General features: G+C 39.2%; 1 protein-coding gene across 1 annotated transcript in view; it reads left to right on the top strand.

Annotated features, from left to right (window-relative positions):
* Positions 1–4,743: 4,743 nt before the first annotated feature.
* The window catches only part of LIPC (lipase C, hepatic type), a 67,001-nt gene continuing 51,748 nt past the window's right edge, over positions 4,744–19,996 (top strand). Inside the window, exon 1 of the mRNA XM_058811310.1 lies at positions 4,744–4,852. The gene's annotated coding sequence lies outside the window, so the exon portion shown is untranslated. The remainder of the gene's footprint in view (positions 4,853–19,996) is intronic.

Raw genomic sequence — 19,996 nt, 5'->3', positions numbered from 1 at the left:
ACATTTACACATATCACCTAAAAAACTACACTGTAAAACAAAACCAACCCACAAATATCTACAAATTCTAGGCAACACCAAAATGCATGGAAGACTCTTCATCTTTTTTTACCACCAGATTATTTCCACAGCTAATGAATGAAATGTACCTTCTACAATAATTCACTGCATAGTTTAGCTACAAAATATGAGGTCTCTGTCCACACAGGATCCCTGAGCAGGGAAGTTGTCCTGCTACCTGCACTCTCATGTTTCTGGGTCCAGTTAATCCTTAACCATTGCTAGTCCACTCTCCTATTTATTGATAATCACTGTGATTCTAGACAATCAAAGATGCTAGAAGAACCTGTGGCAACCTGTATATAATTTAGCATGAAGGGAGCAATAAGGACAATTAAGAGTGCTAGTGGGAAAAGGGCCTGGGGCTGACAATGGGGAACAATGGTCATAACATGAAATTTGCAGAAAATTAGGGAAACAATTAGAAGAAGAGCTGTAAAATCTCTGTTTCCACAGCCATGTATTTCAGATGCTTTCTTTTCTGATATAATTGCAATGTACAGATCATGGCTATTTGCAAATTATATTTTTTCCGGTTGGAATCCTCTTTGGAAAGAGTTGCCAACATCCAACCTTCTTTCCAGAAACCAATCATTATCAGCTCATATTCAAATAATTGTACCTTCATTTTTTGTTACTGTTGAAATGTTTCCTCAGTGATTAACTAGGCCCATCAGGGTATGTTGAGTAGTATTTTATTGTGTAATTGATGCACTGTTGAGAAATCATGACTCACAACTGAAACTGATTTTTTCCACATTCTGTTACTAATTTCTAAGGGTATTGCTCTGATGTATTCTACCAGCACCCTTTGCCTTTTCTTAAGTGTAGAAGTCAGAGCATGGGATGGGTTGCCAAAAATGCCCACGCCTTTTCCTTCTTGTAAAGCTAGAGGAACTCTGCCTGGTAGCAGAGGCATCAGCTGCTTTGTTCTCTGAATCCCTAAAGCCTGTTCAAGATCAGACTGTTGTTTCTCATGGCAAAGTTACTTTTGTTCTTTCTGCTTTCCTAGCTGTGTGTCTTAGACAAGAGTACATAGCTGTTGTTTGTGTTTGCCTAAATAAATGAGTGCCTGAACTGAAGGAAAGGGGCAGTCGCTAACAAGCAGAAAAATATTTGAAGAGATAGCCAGGGTCACGTGGCTAACAGGCCTCATCATATTCAGTTTCACAGCTCTTGTTTCTTTTATCTTGTTGCTTTTCTTGAGATTTTTCTTCAAATCACACACAAATGAACTTCCATCAGTTCACCTCTCCTAGAAGGGATTGTAGGAAATGGTTCCTAAGACCTGCTGTTGTTTATATCTCTTCTCTCCTGTTCTGTTTTGATAGCAGGACAACAACCTTAAATTGTATCTCTGATGTGAGCATTTTTTTGGAGCCCTTGCTCTACTACAGCCTGCTGGTTAAATTATTTCTTCAGACAGGCTTATGGCAATTTGATGACATATGAGTGCAAGGAAAGGTCAAAATTTGGCTCCCAAAGTCTACAGTTATAATAATGAATGTGTACCTAGTGGTTGTAGCTATATAAGCACTTTACAAGGGAATTTCAGCATTACTGTTCCTGTGTGACAGCAGCAAATCAGAAGGAGCATGAGCGTGGCCAAGCCAGGAAGAGAACGCAGAGCTCTGGCTGAGTGCCCTCTCCATGCTGCATTTTAGTATTAGTTAAGGCAGCAGCTAAAGCAAAACTCTGCCTAGCAAATCACTGGTGTAGAAGTATTTAGGCCACAATTCAGCATGAGACAGCACATTGCTATTTACATTTACAGTTACATTTGCCTATACTGGAGGCAGTGTGAGCCTCAATCCCTGGAAAACAGGGGTCTTACTTCTGCAGCACTCGGTGCAACCCAGCCAAGAGCACAAGGCAGAGAGCCAGGCAATCCTGTCTTTTAAAGAGAGGAAAACTGCCTGCAATCCTACAGAGAGCCATGAGCAGGCTCCAGTGGGCTCCAGTCAGACCTTGCTCAGACACTGCTGGGGTGACAGCACAGGATTGCCCTGGGATGGCACTGCCACCATGAACAGTCACCTTCTGCCACATTTCCTTTATGCTTCCCGACAATTCAGAGCTGGAAAGGACTCATGCATTAGAGACAAAACTCTTCTAGAGATCAGTGAAACACATCCAGCACATTCTATAGTGAGGGGGAGTTTTAACTTAACTGGTGACTCGAGTGCAGGAGTCATGTTTGAGAGAAAGTGGTGCAGTGCCACTATCCTCAAAGCCTTCTCCTCTCTGTTCCAGTGATCTGATAGTGCAAATTATGCCATATGCTTGGACACTGATTTTCATTATATAACCACCTATCTCCTGTGCACGGGTCTGAAACCACCCACTCATTTCACATAAGCCACAAACAGAACCAGGAGACATAAAGTCAGAGAATAAAAAGGTAAGAAACTGGCATTTAGATCATAGTGCTCTTAGAGCACAGGGGCTGACAATCAGATTAAGAACTGTTGTTCTAATGAAATAACAACAGAATCACATCTGCACCATGGGATTTTACTCCAGAACAGTAGATTGGTTAAAACATCCTGAATCAGGTCCAAATTATGATGTGACTGCTTCACACTTCTCCAAAACCCCCAGTGAAATTCCTTTGTGCTTCCAGCACAGTTTCTGTGCTGGAACTAAGACCACACGAGGGCAGTGTAGTGGGGGAGTAAAATCCAGGGATGCAAATTAAACTCTAAGCCTGATTGTCCTGTCTCTTCATGAAACCTGGAGAGGTAGAGCTGTGTCTAGAGCGTAGAGTGGCCTGCAATTACCCCACAAACTACAGAGGAAAGTTTAACACTTCTCTTCAGCCTCTTCTTATCACTGTATTTTGCCCTGCTTTTATTTCCTTCACCACTGCTGTGAATATTCTCTTTCCTAGAAAAGTGTTTCACAGGTTGAGACTTCAGTACATTCTGCTCTGCAAACATTCAAAGACTGGGCTCCTAACAGAAGGGAAATTGTAAAAGTTGTGGAAAGTCAGGCCTTCAGTTTAGTGAGGTGAGCATTGTGTATTGGAGCAAAATATCCAAAACTGCGATTAAACACCCCTGGATTCCCTCATCTAACCCAAAATACAAATTCTCCCAGGAAAGCAAACAAGACCACTCTCCTTGACTTTTGACAAGTATAATTTTCATATTATTTCACTAGGCTAGGAAATCTATTCTTCAGAAACTCTTAGCTAAGCCTCTTTTCACCTCAAACCCTCTGCAGGGTTCAGTTCTCTAACCCACTGACACAGCTGCTCAAGTAATTTTTTCAAGATGAAAGCAGCCAGAATTCTTCAAATCCTCTAACTCAGTTTTACTGTGAACATGTTCTTAACACATGCAATATGTACTTATGTAAACTTGAGATTATTAAGTTTGTCTGCATTGTGCTTGACTGATCCTTTAGCTCCTCAATAAACTTATTTAAATAGATAACTCTCCTAGGACATTGTTGTATTATTCTGCAATTTCTTTACCTTCAGATTTGGTTTCATAAGCAATTGTTTCTTTGAAAATTGATACTGCTATTGCTTTAAAATTGATATTGCAATCCTGTGTAGTTAGAGACAGTGATAAACAAGAGCTTGATCTCATATCCTTAAGGAAACATGCAGTTGTTTAATAATCCCACTCTTCTGTCCAAAGATGAATTTTTATCCATTGCATGCTCTTTCTACTGCTGTGCAATTATTACTAAGGCACAGTAATATCTTCTTTCTATTTCCACAAGCACAGCATTTCATGCCTTGCATCACTCACACCAGCCACAGCTGTGATAATGTATCCTTGAAAGGCAAGAAAACTAATGAGGTAAAACCTTTCTATCTGAAACCCAGGATTATTTCCTTCCACAAAATTCTGCTTTGCAGGTTATTCCTTCATGAAATCCTGTAAAATAAACTTATTATGTTCTCAGTCACAACTAATGGTATGCTAACAAGTCACAAACCTTTTCCTTGAACAGTGGTTTTGTATTTTACTGTGTATCAGATCAATTAAATCCCATATTAGGGCTTCATTTTGAATCCTATTTCCTTCAAAATTCATATCAAATTACATGGACCTGTGTTCTAGTACAAGATCCAGTATATAGAAGACTATTTTGCACTTTTTTTTTGTTTTACACACCAGCTTATGTATCCTTTGTCATAGCAGGAAATCTGGTCTCCTTCATACACAATTCCTTATTCTTTCAGTCAGCCACAAAGCCAGCTTCAGAGTAACTGCTCATTACAGGCAAAATACTGGTGTCTCTTAGAGAATGAGAGATCAGCCTTTGATTTAAAAATGCCCATGGTCTGGGCCTAAATCTTCTCTGTCTTTCTCTTCTGTCTCTGACAGTTCGCTATAATTTAAGGGAAGCCATTCTGCTGGGTTTGGGTAAATAAACGTTATGGTTGTCTCACAGACAGAATAGCATTTAGGTCATAATAGAGGCTTGTTATTTCCAGTTTAAAAAAGCCAGTTCTGAGTCCTGTCCTGGATGCCTAGCTACACATGTGACTGATATAGTGCATTTTGTATATTTTGGCACAAGAATGTGGTACACAATGATCTTATTTAGCAATATTTTGAAAAACATGCCAATTTTGAAAAAAAAAAGCCATTCAAATATGTGACAGAGCTGTGCCTTCTGTGGAAGAGGGTATAAAATTGAGAATTCTTGGCTTGTGATATAACCTATCCACTGCTTCTAAAGAGACAGTCTTCATTAACGTCTATTTTCAATTTTCATTTTATAAAATAGTTTATGCCAAACTGGGACATATCATCAAGTAAGGCCAAGTTGGGTAAGCACATGTTTTTTGTATACAATGAGAAGTACATTGTGGTCTGAATTCTGTTTAGACTGAAGTCTTTTACTAAGCTGCTTTTATACAGAGGGGTTAGAATTAAGGCTTAGAATTAACATAAGATCTCTTGTTGCTTATGACTAAGAATATTAATGAAAAGACTAATTGGTTTGTATGAGAAGTTTAGAAATCTACTTTTATTCTTAATATCCAGTGCTGGTCCTTCAAGTCAAAAAGAACTGACTCATCCTGTGACTCAAGTATTGCAGTGTTGGTTTCCATTATCCACCACACCAGAACAATGACATGCAGACATGTACATTTTACTTGGGTTTACTAGGTTTTCCAATATAATTAACATCAGTGCTCTGGACTATTATTGCAAGGCAGGAGAAAGCTGTGGATTGTTTTTGTTTCAATTTTAAGAAATGCTGATTTTTATAAGTGCTTTAGCTGTCTATATTCTACTGAAATCTAAGTGAGAATCTGTAATTCTGTTGAAACTATTAATGATGTACTCGCTGTGTTTCCCTTTTTCTTTTATTAACAGATTTCTGTGTTTTCTCCTAAAGTTCTGCAAATTATATACAAAGTTACAAAATCCAAAATCAGACAGTTAAAAGGTGTTCAGGCACAATTGTGAAGCTGTTTCGCAATTCTAAATATTTAACATCTTGTTATAACAGCAATGAAGAGATACTTGGCAAGGCTGACTAAAACAGATGTTGAAAGAAGAAAACTAGTAACCATTTAACTGTGCAAAAGGGCTCAAACATGATTTGGAGCCTATGGGAAATGTGATATGGGTGGTTATTGTTGTGTCTGCCAATTAAATCAAGCTCATCAAATTATTCATAGCAAATAAAATCTGTTGCAAAACAAACCCGTTTGACTCATAGCAGACTGTTCAAAGATGCTTCAGTCTCTCTAAATGTACTTTTTCTTCATTTGAGAGAGATTAGGAGACCATCCACAATGGTCAGCAGTTGCTTTGATTGATGATGTCCATGACAGTAACTGGTTTTTATTCTTTTACTTGATGACAAATGTTGATGTTTTGGAGGGAATAGATACTTTTCTATTTGTAAAGAACACTGTACCCCATTACAGTTCTTAAGACAGAAAATAAAAAAGAAAGAGCACTAATACATCCAAACAGGAATGAAGAAGTCTAAGAATAAATCCTAGTAAAGTATTGAAGCATGATCACAATAATTTCAGATAATTTATGAACGGAACACTTCTGGTATAAATGTTTCACTGTTGGGAAACAATAAATATAGGGATTTAGAGTTCTGGTACCAGTCACACAACAACTAGGTGATACTGAATAGTCATACTCAGGTTTACCAAGAACACCTGAATATAGCACACTGCACAGAGCACACCAAATATAGCACTTTATTCCAAGGCTCTGACTCCTAAGACAATAGAAGTATCTTTTAGTAATAGCTTTTGTGCTGGAAAGAAATTTGTGATTTTTCCTGACTTTGAATCTACTACCTAGTGAAAGAACCCACTTACACTTAAGAGAATGGGAGCACAGTTCTGCTTTGTACTTGTTGAACTCATCTACAGAAAGAAAATTGCTCAGCCCTACAGTATAGTCTGATTCCAAGCTATATGAAAGGATCACACAGTGTTTCTACTTCACAGCACAGAGACAAAGGTTAATGAAAGCCAAGACCTTGGGGTTCAAATCTGTTCCTTGCTGTCACTGTAACCATCCTGTGGATTAGAGAGCTTTCTTGCCATGTGGCTCTCCCACAACTGGAACAGTTTCCCATAAACAACATTTTCTGTTAGCTGTTTATGTTCAGACTATTCTGGGGTTTGTTAGGAACAGCTGTGCAGTTGAGCATCTCCCACTAAATTGGTAGTTAAAACCACTTTAGGCAACTAATTCAAGCACTGTACAACACTGGAAGCACTGGAAAGCAAGGGTGATGCTGTAGCTAAACAGCACAGTAGAAAAATAAAGACTAAAACATCCTGCTCTTATCTCACACTGTTTCAGGGTTTCCCTCACCTTTCAGACACTGTGGACCTTTTTAAAAGAAGCTACAACATAATTATAACAAAATATAGAGCCATAAGAAACCATGCATAGAATGTCTGGAATATTTCATTGGACTCCTCAACAATTTAATCGCTTTTACTTCTGAAAAAAACACATCATGTATCTTGCTAGCTAACCTCCTTATCCAGAAACACATATCCAGAAAGCACTGAGCCTCTGGTTTTAGTAAATCTCCACTCTCCCTTTGCTTCCTATTTTGTTCTGTAATTTTGCAATGCTTCTCAATGAAACTGCCTTTTTCATGATTATCAGTGGCTACAAGCTTTCCAGCCCAGAAGCAAACACCCTCTGTCCCCAGACAGTCTCTACCCTCTGTCCCCAGATAGTCTCTGTCTTTCATCCATCACTGACTGCCAGCAGTTCCCACTGTTCAGTGAACACACTTCAAGACCTGCATGTCCTGGGCCTAAAATTATTTCTTTGATAGCATTTATATATCCAGCATCTTTTATCCCACAGCCTTTGAAACAAGCTAAAGATATACATGCTTTGTCCAGAGGTCATTTAATCATGGACATGCAGCCAGCCTTGGCTGGAAATGCAGCAACAGTTAATAGTGCCTAGCAATATAAGAGCACTTTAGGTCAGCAAACTATGAATGCATTTGTTTCTAATGAAGCTGCTGCTGTAATTTAGGAAAGAAGCAGAATAATTATTCAGTTTGGAGTTTGGCCAGGAGACCAAAATGAACAGCATTCAGACTTCAGTAAAAATGCTCAAGAGTTTTAAATGGCCACAAATAATGTGGGCCTAGATTTTAAATTTCATTTGAAAGATGGATGAGCAGGTCATTTTGCTGTCAATGGGTCTCTAATTGGTTTGCCTCAGAGCATTTTTTTGATCAATACTTTCTACTTCTTTGTGTAACAAAGATTCTGCATTCATCATGTCTCAATATTTTTACATTCAGTGCTTTGCAGTCCCTTAGTTATAAACCCCATGATTTAGTGAGGCCAAAGTGAAGAAACTGGAATAATTTTAGCATAGTTTGTACATTGAAAAGCCTTGATTTTTAAAACTAATAATTTTGTCTTATATCTATGAGGAAAATCAAGAACTTTCTATCTAATGGTTTTAGACCAAATTAAGTTTATTTCAGGAGTTGATTTTCTTGCTTCTGCTTCCTTACCAAAACAAAGATTGGAAAGAAAAGGGTCCTTTTTAATTTTAACTTGATGACTCACTGGGAATTTGGATGGCCTAGAATTACAAGTGGTTGTCCCAGGTGAATAATTGTTTCTATCCCTGTCCCACATTACACAGAGAATCTTACGTTTATTCAACCTCTTGACCATGGAGCAGGGCAAGGGCTTTGCTTGGTTCATCTGCTGAAGGCTTCTCTGATCACCAGTCAGAGCTGTGAGTGCTTCAGACATGCACATGGACCAAAGTGACCCATGGCTGTTAGCATCAGGAGAAGCTGAGTGCAGAGAGGCTGTTATATGGACAGCATTTCTTTTCCAAGGAGCATCTTTTACTCACAGCCAACCAGAATGAGCTGCCTCCACAGGAGTGTCAGGCTCCTTTCCTTTGCTAGGATAGCACATCAGCACTGAGGCACCAGCAAAGCTGTGTGAGTACAGCCTTAGCCAGGCCTATAATCTACTTTTGGTCTTGGCAGTAACCTCCCACTGGCATAATTGATAGTCTGCTTTCAGTCATGGCCTTCACACAACCTAACATTTACACTCTGACCCATAATTATATTTAGAACATACACACACCTCTTCCTGCACAGAGAATAAAAAGCTGCACAGCACATCTTTCAGGAAGACTGTAAAGATTCCACTCATCCATCCCTAAAGACAAAAAGTCCTTTTCAAAGTTTTCCATCATGCTGTGCAATAGTAGTTAACGTTGTCAATCTCCTACATGTGTCTTACAAAGAAGACCAGAGAAATAACTAGGATACAATTTCATTATTCAAATGAAAAATGTCCTTCCTTACAGCAATCCAGTTACTGAGGATTACTCTATGTTATATTATCAAGATATATATATATTTCATCAAATATAATGAAGCTGGAACAAACAATGTGAGACTTAACATATCTATGACCTTTTACCTCAGGAGACCAGCACAAAGCAGAAGGTTTTACCAAGATATTTTATTATAAAAGTGAGTGATATGCATGCTTAAAACATGCACCAAGGGAATGAGAGGCTGCAAAATATTAAAGTAACCCTAGACCACATTAGCATAGCCTTGATCAGCAGGAACAGTGCTGGCAATAAACTTTAGGTCACTACTGATCTTTTTAAACTTCACTGCAGTTTCTTGTAATATCCTTTGTTATGTCAAATTTTAACTTCAAATGCAGTGAGCAAATTGCCCCATATGTTTAAGTCTGGTCCTGATTTATACAAAAGGCACATTCTCCTTCTTGCAAGGTTGACTGAACAAAGCCCAAGAACTGTACTCAAAGGATGTTTTTTGGCTTCAAGTTAGCAGTTGAAGTTAAAAGATGTGATGTTTATGTTGCCTTTACTTAAGATATTATACCACTGTAATCTAGAAAGCTCACCATAGCAGCTCCCCAGCAGGTCTGCAATAGAAATATAGATTAGGAATACTTTTAAAGGCCATCTGATTTGTCATCACCAAAGGAGCAGGATCAGTGTTCCTTCAAGTGACCAAGAGTGCCTGCCCAGGGAAAAGAACATACTCACTCCTGAAATGTTCCTGAGCTTCTGTCAGTCAAAACAGCACAAGTCTTGAAAGAAATAGAAAAATGAATCCCATTTCCCAGAAGGCAGTATACTAAACACTGCAGCCCATGCACTTTAAATAGATTTATGGCCTATATGTATTATAGTAGTTCCTTTTTGGGCAGCCCACATTTTTTAAGGAATTTTATTTACCTTCTTCTGGGACTGAAAGTTTTTCTCTTCATAAATCAGCCTGTTGCAGAAGACAATCATAATGGCATTTTGCTGCTGCTTGGGAAGAAGGTGACCAGAGCTCTGCAGTCCTGAGGTGCGGTCAGGGACCAGCTGCCTTCCACGGAGGAGCAAGCACTGCTGCACCTATGGCATTCCAGCACAATTCTCCAGTTGCATGTTGCCTTCAGTCCTTGGGACACAGGCTCAACTCTTTAAAAGTCAGGGCTTTTGGGAGGTTTCCTTCTCTGCACCCACTAGTCTCAATGTACCCAATTTCCCTGGACAAAATGCCAAACCAACTTCCTTAAAGAACAGCACCAGTCCTATTCAAAGGCCTCAGTGAAAATAGGCAGCCCTGCAGGGAAGCACTTCCTTCCAGAAATTATGGTATACCCAGATATTTTACACATTAGGATACTGCCAACACTATAGAATGCCAGCTTTTGTCACATGTGTAGTAGCTGGGCCCTGTAGTGCATTACCAGCAGCTATTTCTATGAAGCCAAATGTTCAAGGCAACATTGCTTACATGGCTTTGATTTAGCAGTGAATGAAGAGAAAATGTTGTCTAAATCCTTATTTCAGAGTTATTAACTAGTTATCATCTATTATTTGTTGTCATATTCTGTTGTATTCATTTTGATAAGCATTTAATTTAACATCAAATATTTTTTTTCTTCTAAGTAATGGGATCATCTTCAGCCAAAAGCAATTCCTCTTTGCTTGCTTTTTTTGTTTTGTTTTATAAAATGAAATCATCACCATGTAATCCAGACTAATCACTTCCCTGACAATCTGTCAGCAAAATACAGAGATACATGGCTCAAAATATAATACAAGCAAAATATGGCATGTCAAAACCTGCCTTCCTTGGGCTGTCATAATTCCTGATGAACACTGGCTATATGTGATATGCTCCATAGCAGTACCCAATGGCTCTCTAAGGACTACAACTGAAGTGATTTGCCAGTGATACAGCCCAGATATCCCTTGCTATGAAATCTGAAAAATTATACCCTTTCATTGTAATTCCAAGTAAGAACTTAATTTCATTATGTATATTGTTCTTCTCAAAGGGCAAGAAGACTACAATGCACAAAACAAAGCCTTGAGAAAGGGAAAAAGAGTATCAAGCACCTATAGCTAAAGCAAAGATAACCTGGAAAATACACCAGTTCTTTGACTTAGAGCAACCTGCCTGAGTCCAATAGAAAAAAAATGGAGGGAAGGATTGGCATCCAGAGGGGCCCTGACAGGCCTGACAGGTCGGTCTGCACGAACCTCACAAAGTTCCACAAGGCCAAGTGCAAGCTCTGCACCTGGGCTGGGGAAATCAAAGCACCAATACAGGCTGGGCAGAGAGAGGAGTGGGGGCAGCTCTGGGGAGAAGGACTGGGGGTGTTGGTGGATGAGGGCTGGACATGAGCTGGCAGCGTGTGTTTGCAGCTCAGAAAGACAATCATATTCTGGGCTGCACCAAAAGAAGTGGGAGCAGCAGGTCAAGGGAGGGGACTGTCCCTCTCTGCTCTGCTCTTGTGAGAGACCTGGAGTGCTGCATCCAGCTCTGGAGCTCCCAGCAAAACAAGGACATGGAGCTGCTGCAGCAAGCCCACAGCATGGTCCCAGGTATGATCAGAGGCCTGGAGCACCTCTGCTGTGAGGACAGACAGGCTGGGGGAGCTGGGCTGTTCAGCCTGGAGAAGAAAAGGCTTCAGGGGGACCTTACAGCACCTTCCAGTGCCTGAAGGGGCTCCTAAGGACCTGGAGAGGGACTTTGCAGGGACAAGGGCCTGGAGTGGTAGGATAAGGGGGAATGGCTTCAGACTGAAAGAGGGAGGATTTAAATTAACATTAGAGAGAAATTCTTTGCCCAGAGCAGCTCTGGCTGCCCAATCCCTGGAAGTGCTCAAGGCCAGGTTGGTTGGGGCTCTGTGGAACCCCCTCACCCACCATGGCAGGGCTGTGACGAGATGGTCTGTAAGGGCCCTTCCAACCCAGACTGTATTATGGTTCTATGAGTTATGCTAATGCTCCTCTTAATGAGGGATTCCTGTAAAAACTACCTGGGGAGCCTCTCCTTCATTTGAAATTGATTCTTTTCAGAGGAGATGAATTAGAAGACAATTAAAACTAGGAATATACAGCTTCTTTGAAAGCCAGCCCTTAGGTTATGCTAGCTGAAATATTTCAGAACTGTTCTTGAAATTTCATTATTTCTTTAAATGTTCACAATTTTTTGCTGCTGTGAAATTTTCTAAGATTAATTCATAAGAAAAATTATCATCACCTCACTGGGATCCCTAGGGACAGTTGTAAAAGCTTTTAAGCAGACTTTTTTTGCTATAAAGAATTATGGAAGAGTTCTGCACCCATTTCAGAATTTACATTATATATGACCTATAAAAATATAACCTCATCCTCATTTCTTGATTTCTTATTTCTGCATCAAAAATGAATGGAAAATGTGATATTAAATGTACTACTTAGCCTTAAAGTTTGAGTAAATGACATATATGAATTTTTGCATTATCTCTCGACAAATACCGTACAGAATGGACAGGACAAACCAGAGGTAGCATTTTGAAAAATTTGTTTGCTGCCGTTTTCAGACTGTCATTTCAGAGCAAATGGAAAAATTAGTTTTATCTCTTTTGCTTTAATAAAGTGCAATAACTTTTGTAGAATCTGACATGGTAATTCCACTAATCTGGAAAAAAACAGACTGGAAGACACAATTTTAATACAACAGTATGATGGTCACCAGAAACACAATAAGTTTATCTAAAAATACTAAGAGGATTAAAATGGTCCTGTAGTAAATAAAAGAAAAAATCCTAATTTTTTATTCACAAATTAATTTCTAAATATGTTTAAGACCTAAGATTCACGGTCCTGAGCAAAGGTGCATATTTGTTGTATCAAAGGGAAATTACCGTATTTATAATAAATTGTGTATTCCTATAATGTGCCACTAAGACAAAACCCTCCACAATATATTCTGCTTTCTTATTCTATTTTTTATGAGACTTCCCAGGGTCCATGACAAGAAACACATACATGCAATTCAGTAATATTTGATAAAGTTTGTACAAAAATGGTTTAACCAGATAGAGAGCAAAATTTGACCTAACAAATACATAGCATAAAGCATTTATCCAGTGCTTTGCCAAAGTTTCAAATACATTTTGCATAGTGCAACATTTTTCAATCTTTTTGCTTCCTTCTCTTGTTTTCTAGAGGAGATGAAAGTCTATGAGTAACAAATTCAGATCTACCATGAATGAGTTTGCTTTTCTCAGTCACTTTTAGGAAACTGCCCTAAGCCAGTGGTGTAAGTATGAAAACATTGTTAGTGTTCTGCACCAGTACAAACATTCCTGGTTACATCTCAATTTCAGAGTTATCTTCTACAGTATACCTTGTACCTGGAAAACACACTCCTCACACCTTTAAGGAGAACAGAGCCTGAATTCCTCAATTTCAGGGTACAGAGCATAGTTGAGGTGCTTGCCTGAGGCTGATGCCAGAACCTGCATTTTTAAAATTGTGTCCCTACACTACCAGATTCACTAGCTGTCAGGCATGAACTGCAGAGCAGATTGGACCATCTGTGGGGGAATATGACAAGATTTCTATCCAATCGTTTGAATTCTTTCTCTGCAGGAAATATCAATGTAAGATGCCAAATGGAATTTGGAAATTAAAAGGACATTAGTAATAATTTTGAAGCTATAATTAGAAGACAGAAAACCAAGGAATACAGAGTAGGATATGGAGCTATTAAATCTCCATGTAAAGGCCAGCTGCCTGTCTCTGTGCTCTTCCTAAGGGTGGGTGAGGGCAGTGCAGGCTAGCGGTGGCTGCCCTGGATTTCATGCCATAATGCAGAGTGAAGGAACACACACAGGTAAGGAGGTACAGGTCCATGTGCTACAGGCAGTGTGGGTTTGCATCCCATGGATGAGGCCCTTGCAATGGCACTGCTCTTCTCCTTAGTAAATACATTTTAGACTCCTTACCTATTCCCCAATCACCACAAACCTAGGAGTTAACTTGAAAATTCACTAGACTGACACCTGTGCTCTGTCCCACAGGTTATTCAACAAATAACACCCCACATGTTAAGGTTCTGGAACACTCAACCTGGAATAAACATACATAAAAGAAACTTGAGAAGTTGGTATACACTGTAAATTTTGAAGGTTTTTGCAACGCATGCTATGGTCAGAGTCACTTTACTGCTTGCTTCCTTCTCCTTTTTTGTCTCCCAAGAAATTTACTCAAAGATGAGCTTTACCATCATTTCATTTGAGTGGATCTGTGACAGCTCTCTGGGATATTGACTTTGTTACTCCCACAGTGCCCATCCAGTCCCCCAGCACTGCTTGCCTCCAGCCCTTTCCTCAACTTCCTCTTCAGAGTAAAGGCACTTCTCAAGCACTTTGGTGAACCACAGCTACTTAAAAGCCACAAGCACAAATTGGTCATTTGGCAAAGAATATTATTCTTCCCCAGCTGATGTAATCAGCCTTTCTCAGTGAGCACTCCTGGATGCAGCACGTGCTCCAGGGCTGCTTTGCAGTGCACTTAGTGCAATAGCTGTGACTCTCAGATGCAGAACTAGCTTTGTCTTATCCATTTTGCCACCCATGAAATGTTTCCACACACAAATCAAGGAACACAGCTAGGGAAACGAAAAAATTGAGTTAGAGAAAACACCCTGATGGAGCTTCTTTTTAATTACATGCCTGTTTTTTTTGCCTATTCCACAATGCTAAAAATGAATAACACAGATGGAGGGTGGGTGTTAAAGGCCCACTGAATACTGAAATTTTACTGATCTGTTATAACAGGAAACATCTGTGCTAAATACAGTGTTTAGTAGCTCTTTCCATTTCAGTTGTGGATCATCAGTATTTACAGGACACTACCAAGAAATTGTTTGTACTCATGGTCACAGTCACTTCAAACCTAATACTGACTGATTTCCTGCTCTAAATCATTTCAACAACTATGGATTTTGGAAAACCAATGTATTTAATCAATTATCCTATGGTTTATCCAGACATCAAATATTTGCAGTTCCAGAACTAACAGAGAAACAACTATTTCAATTCTTTCTAGTAGGCTACATTCACTTCTATTTTTGTGAACAAAGTCCACAATTCTTTTACCAATCTGTAACATTTTCAGGCATTTTTTCAGACCAGATTTTCAGAAAGTTTGGAGAAGATTTTAAATGCATGTTTATCCTAACTGATGCTTAAAGTATTTAAGGCTTCTTCATCCCTCAACTAAGCCAATTTTCTCTCTTATAATCTCCTCTAATCTTTTAGTAATGTAGGAACTGCCACAATACATCAGACCCAAGGGTCTATCCACCCCAGTATCGAAGTTCTGCTAGAACTAGCAAGAGCTGTGTCAGGTCCTGGAACAAACAAAATATTTAGGGTTGATAATTAACCACCTCAAACAGTCTGCTGCCCCCTCATCTACTCTGTATATATGAATCCTATTCTTCTCCTTTGGCTTTCTTGTCTGTTTGTTCTTCCATTTTCATGAAAACTCAATTTTAACGACAGCAGCTTCACAGAGATCTGGGTTTTGCTCCTGTGAGCATGTTAAGTTCTAAGAGACATCATCAATCAGCCTTTGAATGTGTCTTTCAAGTTTCTTTACTTTGGCATAGTTCTTTGCCTTTTGTGTAAGTGCCTTCATGTGTATCCTCTTCAAATATGTTACCTACAAGAAGCCCTGGTTGGTTGGCTTGTTCTTGCTTCCTTCTATATCCATAAGAGCCATCAATCAATATCTGAAACAAGTCTGCTTTCTATTTGTGTTACAAATTCTCCCTCCTAAATACAGTAACTCAAAAGCAAGGGAGAGAGCACTATTGGTTTTCCTGTGTTCATTTGTTTCAGACATGCTTCTGTTTGATGTGGGGAGGTGAACAAGCAAGGCAGCCTCAAAAGGCATTGCTCTAATGTTGGTTTTGCTTAAAACCATAAAGCTCAGTCCTCAGGGGGGAAGGAGATGGGCTGGATCTCAGTGTTCCAAGGAGCTTTGCTGCACATGTTCAGCTGTTTCTTACCCAGAGCAGTGAAGGGAAATGCCCTTGCAGGCACACTGAGGTTTCCAAAAGCTCTTCACAGTTACATCTACTGACACCCCAGTGCTGATGTGGGGAAAGTTTCCTATGTGTTACAGCTCTGTGTAAAAGCTGCTTTAACAACAAAAAATTCAATGCAAACATTTACAGGTCATCCCTGAAACAGGACACTAACAGGGAATATCCACAGTAAGACAGAATCCAGGTGGATAAAAGGTCTGCAGCTGCACTACCCCTTCCAGTAGTGTATAATCATGCAGACTGCCAATATCCTACACAAAATGGAAGAGTATGGGCAGCCCAGATGTATTGGGATTTGTTCTCCCCTTTTATTTGGTTCATCAATTCTGTGTTTTTCTGATCTGTCAAGCTTTCAGAGACGTGTCCCACATCAACACAGTGTACATGTGAGAAAGACAGACAGACCCAGAAGAAACAGCATTCTTCTAAGGCAATTAAACAAGTAATGCTTTGTTATGAAAAAGACTCCACGAACATTGAAGTAAACAAAAACTGCCTTTTTTAAAGTTTGAAGTAGATGTCCCACTTATTATACAATTATATTTGTGCTTGGCAATTGTATTTGAGTTCTCTTCTTTGTTTACAGCTGTTTATAATAAGAATTACTCAGTGCAGCGCATTTCCAAAATTACTGAAAGGCACAAATATACAAAATCTGCTGAACTTGAAACTGCAAGAATTCCATTCCTACTCCCAAATGTGCTTCCAAGGAAAGTCAGATAATATTCTGGGTGATGAGTCATGGAAGAAGACTACCTTATCAGGGAATACAGAGTATGAAATTCATCTTGTATGAGAAATCCATATTTTACAACACTATGCCCATGCAAATTAGTGGTTTTCTTTCATATCAGAAAACAAAGTTTGCTGATCAATTATCTAGTTTTGAATTTAATACTGAAAAGTCTGATGGCTCAACAGCTACAGGTGTAAAGGAGGTTTCAGACTCATCTGAGTGCAGCTGCTGTATGTTTGACATAGACCATGAATCTACACACAAAAGTCCATCTAAAAATGTCTCTTCAGAGTTATTTGATATTAAAAAATCCTAGAAAAGATCAAACAGGCAGAATAAATTTTGGATTTAAAAAGTGCATTAAAAATTCAACCACATAAAAATTTTCTTGCTCTATAACCTCAGATGTATTAGCATAACCATCACATGAATCTTTTTTCAGATGCTGGGGTTATTATAGGAACACAGGGTGGATCCTCAGCTGGTAAAAATCATCAGAGTTGCACAGAAGCCAATTTATGCTAGCTGAAGCTCTGCCCCATAAAATCTCTTCCAAACCTGAGAAAGAACATCTTGTACTACAATATAACAGGTCTTCAGGTGATTGAAAAGCATCCTGATGAACAGTGTGGTTTCAGGAAAAAAAGCAGCACTGTATGCCTGACAAATTTCTGCTCTGTGTTCTTTTCTTTAACTTGATTAGAAAGATATATTCAAGCAAAAAGCTGCCTGGTACAATGCATCATTAGTCACACACTGCTTCCAATAGTGAACCATCAATTTTCTTTTAGATGTGAATATGTGCAAGAGGTCTAACTGGAACTGGAACATTAGCCAGGAAGCAGATGGGGACTGTGATTGAGAGTCTACCTCCTGGGTATATGTTGTACAAGCAGCAGCTCAGCAGAAGAGGGAAGGTTGTCAGGCCCCCTTACAGTGCATGCAAACTACAAATAAACACATTCACATAAGCCACAAATTTGGGTTGACCACTGTGTGTTTAAGAAAAGATTCTATTTAATGTGAAGTTGGCAAAGCAGTAGCCTCCATGCAATATGAAACATGTTCTGTCTGTTTCACAGAGAGCAGTTTGGAATATCTATTTCTAACTTTGGAATACACATCACTACAGTAGGTATGAGTGATCTCAATGCAGAAAATGAAGTAATTGCAAATGCTGGTTGTTATGGAAAAGTGAAATCATATCTACAGTATTTTAACATATTTAACCATAACCATATTTAAACCTTAAATTTAAACAACTTATTTTCAGGCATTTTTTAAGAATCAAGATTTTTGCAAATACCAAATTATCCACTTTCCTTATTCAGAGCATGAGTAGCAAACATATCCAATCCTAAACTTTCCACTCACTCTTGAAAGTAGCATCACGACACAGTGCAGCTTGCATGTTCCAGGTGTCATTTCCTACATCAGCCTCCCTGGCTGTGTTACAGTCCCTGAGATGACAGTTCCCTGATTTTCTAGTACCTGTGTTGTACATTTGTCCCTGCCAGTGGTGCAGGATGCAGCAGAGCAGCCTTACAGCTCATAAGGCTCTGGCAGAACACTGGGAGTATCTCAGGGGTACAGAGTTTCACCATTCTTATGATCAAACAGTGGAATAAAATGAAGACCCAGAGCACCCTCATTTTCCCAGAGGATTCTCTTTTTTTTGCAGTGATTTTTACCTGGAATATTGCAGCTCCCATCACTACACCTCATGCAGTTCAAATGTGGCTGAAAAAGCCATTTTAGTAGGTGATGCAACATGCTGCCAGTAACTCTGAGTAGCACTTGCACAGTTGCTTCTGGTAAATACCTGGCTCCACTTTTTCTATCCTCATAATGTGCCAAAGACTCTTTCTTGTTATGCTTTTTGCATTAGGGCAACTAATTCCTAAAATAATTTAGATTATATATTCATAGAATATTATATATGCAATAACAATACAAATGGCAATTAACCCATCTAAGCAAAGTAGTTATCAGTTGACCAGATAAACATATTGCAAATAGCAAAGATTATAATTTCAATATTTGGATTCACAGGAAAATTATTTACCAGCAGTTTCTTACCTCTAATGATCATTACATTTGCAGAAGACCCATTCTTTTCTCGTTGAGCAGACAATAAAGGTAATTGGAATTACTCATGTAAATCAAATGGAGAAGAAAAGCAAACCCAAATGCCCACTCTGAAGACACATGGTGTGACAATGCTGTCAGGCCATTGGGAGCAGCTCCTTCCCCTGGAACACAATCACATCTGCTCTCTGCAGACTAATGTGCCATAGCAGGCAATTCAGTGCTACATAAAGTCATCCTCAACATGCACTGTGAAACCTCTCATTCAAACCTGTACAATTATTCCCACAACACTGCTTAGTGTTCTCATCATTATTGCTGACATCCTGTGAATACTGGAAAGACAAATAAATATCAGCAATAGCTGACACAGAATTGCCAAATGAAGTAAAACCTGCCAAAGGAAGGCAGGTTCCTCCATCTTTTTTTCCCAGTTTTCCTTTTACCACTTTAAGCAATCCTTCATAAAATGCTCATATGTCATCCTGGCTTCCTACATGGGTTCCATAGTGAGAAGTAAATCCAAACATTGATCCCTATAGATTTTATTTTCAGGCAATCTCTTCACAAAGATCCAACAGCCAATTCTGCCCTGACAGGTCTACCACCTTGTTCCAGAACAATTCCGGTCTGCAGAAAGTGAAACTTGTAATCTTTCTCCTCTAAATGCTCTCTACCTTCTTGATTACTGTGCCTAGTGTTACCATTCAACCTGTCAGTCAGACCTGTCATCTTCACATCATCTCTAGCCAATATTATTCTAAGTTCACTGCAAGCCTTTGCTAAATCATACTAGTAATTTCCACCAGTCTTAACTTCACTAAAATACAGCATTTCATGTCCAGCATCAAAGCCTAAATTCATGTCCAAATTCTATCTCCTGTCTCCTTTTCTTGCTCACTACAATACTGCTGTGATCAGTATTTTTTATTTACTAAGAGTAATTTTGATCCTATCACCCCTTTTTCTGTGTGTCCTCTGTTTCAGTATACTTTCACACACACACACACACACACACACACTAATCAATCAGTCTTGACAGTGCTTCACATGTTACTGTGCCAAGACCACTGCCAGCTGCAGTGGCTGGTCTGACCTTAGAGATTGCTTGGGGGTTTTCCAGCTGTCTGCTGTATCCTGGACTCACAGCTGCTTGGAATGAGCAAGGAAAGAAAGTGATCTGCACTTTTCTCCTGCCTTCATGCAGTATGGACCCCTCCCCAC

Source organism: Ammospiza caudacuta, chromosome 10, assembly GCF_027887145.1.
Source record: "Ammospiza caudacuta isolate bAmmCau1 chromosome 10, bAmmCau1.pri, whole genome shotgun sequence".
NCBI classification, from domain to species: domain Eukaryota; kingdom Metazoa; phylum Chordata; class Aves; order Passeriformes; family Passerellidae; genus Ammospiza; species Ammospiza caudacuta.
The sequence above is the reverse complement of the archived record's forward strand: the minus strand, read 5'-3'. Positions and strand labels throughout refer to the sequence as shown.